We start from the raw sequence: 9,222 nt of genomic DNA, 5'->3' as shown, positions 1-9,222 counted from the left end.
GCAAGCGCAGTCCGAGTCCGGAGCGAGATGGGCACCGAGCTCCACCAAACACAATAGCCCTCCCGCCCACCTAGAGGCTGTCGAGAACAGCCAGGGGCGGGTCTAAATGAACCTGTCTGTCTTGAGCTCTACTCTCATTGGGCAGAGGGGACACGGGAGCATCCGTTGACAAGCATCGGTTCGGGGACTGTCCAACGGGAGCCCCATTTCTTTGTGTCGTCACAATTTTAGAGGCCTGTTAAAGATTCAGTTGCTGCACCAGTCCCCAGAGTGTGAGTGAACATAGAAAAGGGACATTGTTGTGCTCGGCAAGCTGCTGAACTGTACCTACGAGTCTTCGCCTTTGATTGAGTGGAAAATGTCTTTCGATGTATAGTATACCCACCCTCGTACACTCGGGTCCGATCAACGCTCCTTAGTGATTGTTCAGAAGAGAGCGTGGGGTTCAAACGGATATTACTCTAATGTAGGCCTTCATCGTTAAGTTCTCGAAGAATACTTGATTTGTGTGTTTTTTAAATACATAAGCATGTTGGCTACGCCCCATTTCATATTCGGCAATTTAAGTTTACAGTTTTGTTACCAGTAGGTCGGGATGCACTTTTCCAACATGGCGGCCCTTCCTACCCGCCGTGTCTGTTTTCTATGTCGAGGCCCATACAATATTTCCCCGACTTCAGATGCAGCCATCGTTAGTCCACTTGGCACGTGCTGTTGTGGATACGACGGACTTATTTATTTGCAGTTTTATATAGCGCAGATATGTCCTGAAGGCACCAGAGCGCTCTTCAACACACAGGATACAGGATTACAGTAATAGTAGTTCAACTGAGACGTCTACATTTTATTTTATTCTATTTTATTTAATGCGTTCTTATAAAGCGCGGACTTTACCCGGAGGTGTCAGAGCACTGTACAATAGAACCAGTTACATTACTGAAGTGTCACACCAATTAGGACACTGTGCCAGTTGAGTTGAAATGGTAAGTTTATTAATATCAAAGACCCGCAGGTAGCGGACCGGTACAATGAACAGCTGGGGCTCGAATGGCGGCCCGTGAACAAACAATGACTCAAGGTATATGACGTAGGCCAGCAATAACCAATGAGCGGGGAAGGAGAGGAAGGGGAAGGGTAAGAACCCCGATAGGCTAGAACGCTAACCCTTACAACATTAGATTGAAGGTTACAACATCTCCCTTCCTTATACATTATAAAATCTCTAAGCTTGCAGGGAATTTGTACCACCCTTCCTGAACTAGTACTAGGAGATTCTACAGTTTTAGGGGAAAATAACAACTCCTGCTCATTTTGCAAACTACAACATTCCTTATGTTCATTTGCAGTAGAACCTTGGGAATTTGACTCTTGGGTGTTAGCGGAAGCATCTTCTAAACACAATTCTTCTGAAAACTTTTGATTACATCACTTTTACTTCTCCACCCCAAATCTGACACACAAATTGCACTTCCTGTTGCTTCCACAACTTCTCTGGGATTAAAGTACTTAGAGTCTCCTTTCTGTTTTACAACTGTTTTTTTGACTATCACCCAATCTCCTACTGCAATGTCTTTGTAAACTGCTTTATGCGTATCATCATAGTATTTCTTGGATTTCAGTTGTTGCTTGTAGATAGAACTCTTAGGCTATCATCATCCACCACAGTAAAGTCATTTTTTTTCTTTTTGACACACTGACAGCCTGGGTGAGATGCTTGTGACAGCTTGTCTACCTCTCATAAGAAAGAAAGGGGAAACATTTGTAACGTTATTGACAGTTCTGTTAAACATGTCCACCCTCTCTTGAGTGAATTCTACAACAGATAAGTTGTTTGCCAGGGCCATTTGAATTCCATCTTTTATAAACCTGTTTACACGCTCCACTTGCCAATTGGATCTGGGAGAGTACAATGGAGTCTTTTCTTGTGTAATTTGACTTTTCTTCAAAAAGGTAGTCATCATTTCCGATGTCAGCTGCTTACCATTATCTGACACTAAGATTTGGGGTAACCCTTCAATCGTAAAAAGATGTTCTAGAAATTGAATAACACTTTTAGATTCTATGTTAGGAACAAACTTGAAATAGACCCATTTGCTGTAATAGTCACAAAACACCATTAAGAACTTACAGGAACTTTCTAGAGCATGAAAAGGGCCAGAGAAATCTATGGCTATTTTTTTGCCAAGAGGAGGATGGTATTTCCACTAACTGCAACTCTTGTACTCTGGACTTCCAACGTTTGTCAGAATTCAAACAGGTGGCACACGATTCTACAGATGAATTCACTTCTGAGTCCAAACCTGGCCACCAATAATATTGTTTTAGGGCTTTCTTGGTCAAAGTAGATCCCAGGTGTGTTTTGTGAGCTTTTTGCAAGAGAATTCGTCTTGCCTTAGGCGGGGGTACCAAGAGTTCACCTCTCATTATGAAACCGTCCTCGATGCTTAAATCATCTGCCACTTGTGCATACGTTCTCAGATCCGTACTCAAATTTCTTACTGGGGGCCAGCTACTGGAAATAAACAATTTGACTTTACTTAATACAGGGTCATCATTAAGCTGTGAAACCCAATCAGATTCCTCACAAATACTGGTAAATTGACTGCTACTGTTTACAAAAGAAACTACACATTCAGTGTCATCATATTCCTCATCACATTCAAGTGGAAGGCGTGATAGACAATCGGCTCTCACATTGCATTTTCCAGAAATATGTTTGATAGTGAAGTTATACTCTTGTAATTTTGACAGTATCCTGATCAATCTAGACAAAAAATTTCCGTTCCCTCTACCACAACCATCCATAAGAAAAGTGAGTGGCTTATGATCTGTAACTAAGTCAAAACTTTTGCCCCATACATACATTCTCAGTTTCTCAACCGCCCATACACAAGCCAATGCTTCTCTTTCTATGGTGCTGTAGTGTCTTTCAGATTCCTGTAACCTCCTAGAAATAAATGCAATTGTATGACTTTCATTGCCAACGCTTTGTGTGAATACGGCTTCGATACCCACAGAGCTCGCATCCACAGTTACAACATTTTGCCCTTCTGGATTGTACGGCTTCAAAGTTGGCGCATTAAGTATTGCATTTTTAATCATTTTAAAAGATTTATCTTGTTCCTCTGTCCACACATATTTCTCTCCTTTGCGCAACAATACTCGTAGGGGTTCGACTTTACCAGAGTAATTCTCTACGAACCGCGAATAATATTCGCTAAGCCCGAGAAACGATCTAAGAGCATCCTTATCACAGGGCCTTGGGGCATCAGTTATGGCTTTAACTAAATCAAGTTTGGGCCTGATACCCTCGCAGCTTAACACATGGCCTAAATATTCAATCTCATTTTTTAAAAATTTGCACTTGTTTTTTGATACAGTCATCCCTCTATCAAACAATTTACTCAGAACAGTATCCAATATTTCATTATGTTCTTCTACTGTTTTTGCATGTATAAGAATGTCATCTTGGAATTTTTGTACTCCGTCAACTCCTTTCAAAATAGCTTCCATCAATTTCTGGAATACACTGGCTGAAGAAGCCAGCCCAAAAGGAAGTCTTTTAAATCTGAATGCCCCTAAAGGAGTGATGAATGTGGTTAACTCCTTTGAGGCTTCTGACAACTGCACTTGATGGTATGCAGACTTGAGGTCAATAATTGAAAAATATTTTGATCCACTGGTAGCTGCCAAAATCTCCTGTATATTTGGCAGAGGGAAAGAATCAACAACAATATTTTTATTTAATGACCTCAAATCTGCACGTAAACGGATTTTGCCATTTCTCTTTTTAATTAAAACAATAGCCGAAATCCATTCTGAAGAATTGGTTGGCTCAATTACTTCTTCCTCTACTAGCCTGTTTAAGAGTTCTTGCAATTCAGATTTTACTGATAAAGGAACTGCCCTTACCTTGTGTTTAACCGGTATTGCACCTTTCTTCAGCTTAATTTCGTGTTCGAATCCTTTAACACAACCAATTCTATTGTCGAACAAAGATTCATACTTGTTAAAAATATTTTCCATATCATCATTTAAAACTGGACTTACCAAAGATATAGATGCTTGTACAAAGTTTTCATCCTACACAATTGGGTCATCTGCACCTGGTTTAAGTATAATGCCTAGCTTAGCTAAATCCTTCCATCCTACAATGTCTTTTCCTTTTTCAGCCACATAGATTTTGGTGGAAATCACTCTACCTTTTATATTTAACAAGTCATAAAAATACCCAAATGCATTAATGTCAGACTCTCCATATGCTTTGGCAAATATATCTGTAGCTAACAAGTCTGTATTAGGCCAATATTTTGCATATTTCACATCAGAAATAATAGTGATCGGAGATCCTGAATCCGCCATGATCTTTACCTCTACTTCTCCAATGTGTGCAATGCCTAATGGACCCTTAATATTTCCAGTTTGGTCATCAATAGACAGAACAATATTGGCACACATGTCTTCCTCAAATTCATTTACATAACTTACTTTCACCTTCTGGAATTTTTGTGATCTGGAATTATTACAACTTGTTGCGAAATGACCAATTTTCATACATTTTGTACACTTCCTACCCTGTGCTGGGCATCCTTGAAAGTCTGCTTTATGGTTCTTTGACCCACATCTATAACATATAATAACACTTGACTCTGTGCCCCTGCCATCTCTATTTCTTTTCTCATAAGCAACGTTCTTTTGTTTTAAATCATTAACAACATATACATCAGCCCTTGAATTTGAGGAAGCAGATAAGACTTTTGATGTCTGAAGAGATCTCTCGATCCCTTTGGCAATATCTATCGCCTCTTGTAAAGGAGGATTTTTACATGACAAAAGCCTCTCTTGTATTTTCTTTTCATGGCAGTGAAAAACAAACTGATCCCTAATATATACATCCACCATGTCATTATATTCGCACTTGGTTGCTAGAACACGCAATGCACCAATATACTCCTCAACAGTTTCATTTTCTTGTTGTTTACGCATAGTGAAATGATGACGCCCAATCATTATATTTGGCTCCTCACCAAACTGTCTTTCCAAACGTTTCAATGCCTCTTGGTATTCATCTAATGGAATGAACTGTCCTGGGGGTGGCTCGTACTCAGGCAAACTATCAAAAATTTCTTGACCATTAGCTCCCAATAATCCAAATAAAATTGCTACCTTTCTTTCTGGATCATACATCTTCCCATCTATTGCAACCAAATAATTTTCAAAAGCCCTCAACCAGTTTTTCCACCTCATGCTTGGTTTCCCTGGATCATTTAAAAATGGAGCTGGAGCACTTATATTTGTAGACATTTCAGCAACTTTCCCTTCTACCTCTTTCTTCACAGAAAACGCTATTTTTAAAACTTAATATTCAAGGAGAAAAAAGAAATATTTTACAATTATACTTTCTTTGAAAGTACTATGAAATACTTGGTTCCGTTTTTAAAACTAAATTGTTTTGATGAGAAAAAACAATATTGACCTAAAAAAAAAATATCGTTTTATCTTGTAACATTAAGTTCCTCTCATGAAAAACGATGTTCTGAGAGAAAACTACCAAATTCCTGTAAACAAAATGGAGTCACGCTCAGGATCGTAGGCTACGCAATGACGTCAGCAAAAACATCGAACGATGTCAGTTACAGCTGAAAGAAACGCCTGGCTGAGAGACTCTGCGCTGAAGATTCCAGCGGCCGACGTTGAAAACGACGTGACAGTTAACAGCTGAGGAGAAATGCGAACTGCTTCCTCGAAAACGCTGTCAAACTCGTGCCTTTACCACACGTCAGCACATAGAAAAAAGTAATGATTGAATTAGCGCTTGAACACTTCTTTTGGCAAAATTCGAAATATCGTACCTTGCCTGAAATTAACTTTAAGAAGATCGCTGAGTCTTTAGCCAAAGGAACACGGTTTCACTTCTCAACTCCACCTCACATGAAAAAATAAATTTGAATTAGCGTTGAATAATCTGCCCCGAAAAAGACAATCTGTAAAACTTGCCTTATGAAAACTTTATTTGAAGAGAAGAAACGATCCTCTGTAAAACACCGGCGGGCCTTGTACAACTCTTTTCGTATCCCGTCCTCGTCGCCATCTGAAGTGTCACACCAATTAGGACACTGCGCCAGTTGATTTGAAATGGTAAGTTTATTAATATCAAAGACCCGCAGGTAGCGGACCGGTACAATGAACAGCTGGGGCTCGAATGGCGGCCCGTGAACAAACAATGACTCAAGGTATATGACGTAGGCCAGCAATAACCAATGAGCGGGGAAGGAGAGAAAGGGGAAGGGTAAGAACCCCGATAGGCTAGAATGCTAACCCTTACAACATTAGATTGAAGGTTACAACAATTACATGAGAGAACTGTTACAGGAATGGAGCAAATAAAAATAGCATGCCATAGAATCAAAACGACGCAGGCATAAGGCACACAATCTCAAGCACAGACTGTATAAGCAAAAATATGAATATAAATGACAAATTTTACAATGACAAAAGTGTTGTATATCTGGTTTGAGCGTTTCAGCAAGTTGTGTTGTTCTGAACATAATTGGTTGCCTTTCACTTATGTCACTTAGAACGTTCATTCACTATTTAACTCACGTCACTTCGAGTGTCATCATTCTGTTTCTCACCAGCTGTTATTTATAGCCGCACTGCCTCCCAGCTGTGTGAGCCTTGTTACCTTAATAAATACTTATATTTAATACTTACCTGCTTCTTAGTGTTTCATATCGTGTGCCATGACACTTCAAAAAATTACCACAAGAGACAGTTACAACAGTTGGGCAGAGGAAATATACATAGCTGCCAAGGTTTCAGATTGCTATGAGTGACATTTTCACAATTTCAATAGAATTATGAAACACCACAGTGGTTCAGCACACCATACAATATACAGTAACAGTATTGATCAAATTAATGATATCAGTAGGCCATAGAGTTTTCTTTTCTTGCTTTTATTCCAAAAAATCTTCACATACAAGTAGCCAACGCGTTTCGTCTGAAGGACTTCTTCAGGGCTACAACAAACAAATATACAAAATATACATATTATACAAAGCTATTTTACAATTAAAAACAGGGTTTTTCATAAATCATGAGTACAAAGGCATAATATGCCTGCTACACAGTTCATAAACAAGATTAGCCTACTGACAAGATTCATAATTCATCTTCTCTTACAGAAGGAAAAAACCACACAGTCTATTTTAAGCAGGGGCATGAAAAGTAATCATATCAAAGCTGATAAGTTTTCTGAGGGATTTCACATTTTAGTAAGACAAGGAACTTATGCTTAAGAAAAGGAAAAAAGAGATTTTTTTAACTCAATCCACAGATTGGTCATAATAAGAAATGAACAATGATCATGTCTTACTGAAAATTATCAATGAGTATGTCATGGATTAGTAATTCCAAGGCTTTATCTCGAAGCACTTCTTCAAATATTAAATGGCAAAGATAGCCTATTGTGGAAAAAGATTAAACATACCTTTTTTTAATACTTTATACATTTATTGATGGGGCAACTCTAGTTTGTTGGGTCAAATGTATCACATACCTTATTTTAAAATACACTAGTCAGTTCTCCTCAAAGAGGTTTAGGTGGGTAGATATGTGATTAGAATGATGTCATTATTTGCATCCTATTCCAGTGATATATGTAGTCACCCTGTTAAAAATATATAATACATGAGGTAAGGGCTAGTTTAAAGATTTTTTGAAACAAAGGTGTTCATACATTGCATCTGGGCAATAGGTATACGGGGCCATATTATTGTTATTCAAACATTCTTAAGTGGACTAAAGGAGAGGGAGCTCTCTAATCAAGTCATGCCACTTAACCAGTAAGTGATACGTTTTGCTAATATGCTGGAACAGCCAACTAAATATGTGAGATAAGTTGGCATAGAAAATACGGGAAAAGGAAATATCTGCCCTTATTTAAAATGTAATAAAAGCAAAACAAATGTAATACATGGTGAAAGGTAGTATAAAGTTTTAGGAAAACGGGTTTGGCTCACACATAGCATATAAGCAATGGTTTGTGAAGCCATGTTATCGTTATTCCAATGTTTTTAAATGCACGAAAGGGAGCTCTCTAATTAGGTCATGCACCTGAATCAGAGAATGCATATCCCCAATACGCTTGAGCAGCCGTTCAAGTAGGAAAAAAAATGCCAGCATTAAAGATAAGGGGAAGGAAATATCCGCCCTTGTTTAGAGTGTAATCAGAACAAAGTCCATAAAGATTAAAAAAACTCCGTAACAACTAAAGTTTTGCGGCCCCTCAGAGTATTTACTTACTTGAGTCATCACAGCGTCTACGTCTTCCCTTGGTCACGGCCTCAAGTTAATAGTTCGAGCACTGACCGGGGAAGGCAAGTTTAAATAGCCCGCAAATAGAACTCAGCTGCTCACAATTAGGCTAAAGAACTCAGCGAACCATGTAAATGCGACGGCCATCTTTAACTGTATAATGATTACCTAGATATTAGGGAATTAGAGCCAAGTTCTACGAATTCCTAGATTTTAATTATTGCATGAACTTAGTCCATATATAGTAGTTTAAAAACTGTGTATTATTTTACGTTACACATTTTTTTATTACAAAATATTTTCAAAGTTGGATGGGGGGTATAATATTTTTATAAAGCTGGTATTATAGTAATCTCAGCGTGTGAGTCCGCAATTAGGATCTAATGTTAGCGTAGTGTTTATGATCTTAAAACACCAAGTGATGCAATGATGAAGTGTTAGTTCCGACTTTAGGCGCCATCTTGGAACGGGGAAAATAAAGCAATGGTTATTGCGCTTGGTATACCATTTGGAGCTTGTTTATGCCTTTAGACTAGATAATGTTTACTGTTCCATAGGTCAATATTCATTACGAGATCCTACTATCATTGTTCAATCGAGTAAGACAATGGTAAAGTGTGAATTCCCATTTCGGGCACCATGTTGGAATGGGCAATACAGACTAATCGTTATTTCACTTAATATAGCGTAGTGGATGGTCTGTATATATAAGACCATCTATTTCAAATTATTTCGTAAGCCAGTCCTCAATACTAGACTTTGCTATCAATATTACATATTACAAACTTGATTCTTGTTGATATTAACAAAGTTTTTTTTATATAAATGACTATTATCGATCCTGATTTGATTATTCTATGGTCATTTACACAATGTAGCCCTTGATGATTATACTATTTTAAG

General features: G+C 38.3%; 1 long non-coding RNA gene across 2 annotated transcripts; it reads right to left on the bottom strand.

Moving 5' to 3' along the window:
• Positions 1–2,395: 2,395 nt before the first annotated feature.
• Positions 2,396–8,353, bottom strand: LOC144768419 (uncharacterized). Of its 2 annotated transcripts, none has more exons than XR_013598541.1 (3): positions 8,308–8,353; positions 7,562–7,672; positions 2,396–2,512 (listed from the first exon to the last, which is right to left on the bottom strand). It is a non-coding gene; the product is annotated as an uncharacterized LOC144768419 (long non-coding RNA). The 2 variants fall into 2 exon arrangements; XR_013598542.1 differs by lacking the exon at positions 2,396–2,512 and adding an exon at positions 6,197–7,022.
• Between the last annotated feature and the right edge of the window lie 869 nt (positions 8,354–9,222).

The sequence above is a fragment of the Lissotriton helveticus genome, chromosome 1_1 (assembly GCF_964261635.1).
Source record: "Lissotriton helveticus chromosome 1_1, aLisHel1.1, whole genome shotgun sequence".
Lineage (NCBI taxonomy): Eukaryota > Metazoa > Chordata > Amphibia > Caudata > Salamandridae > Lissotriton > Lissotriton helveticus.
This window is presented reverse-complemented; position numbering and strand designations above follow the sequence as displayed.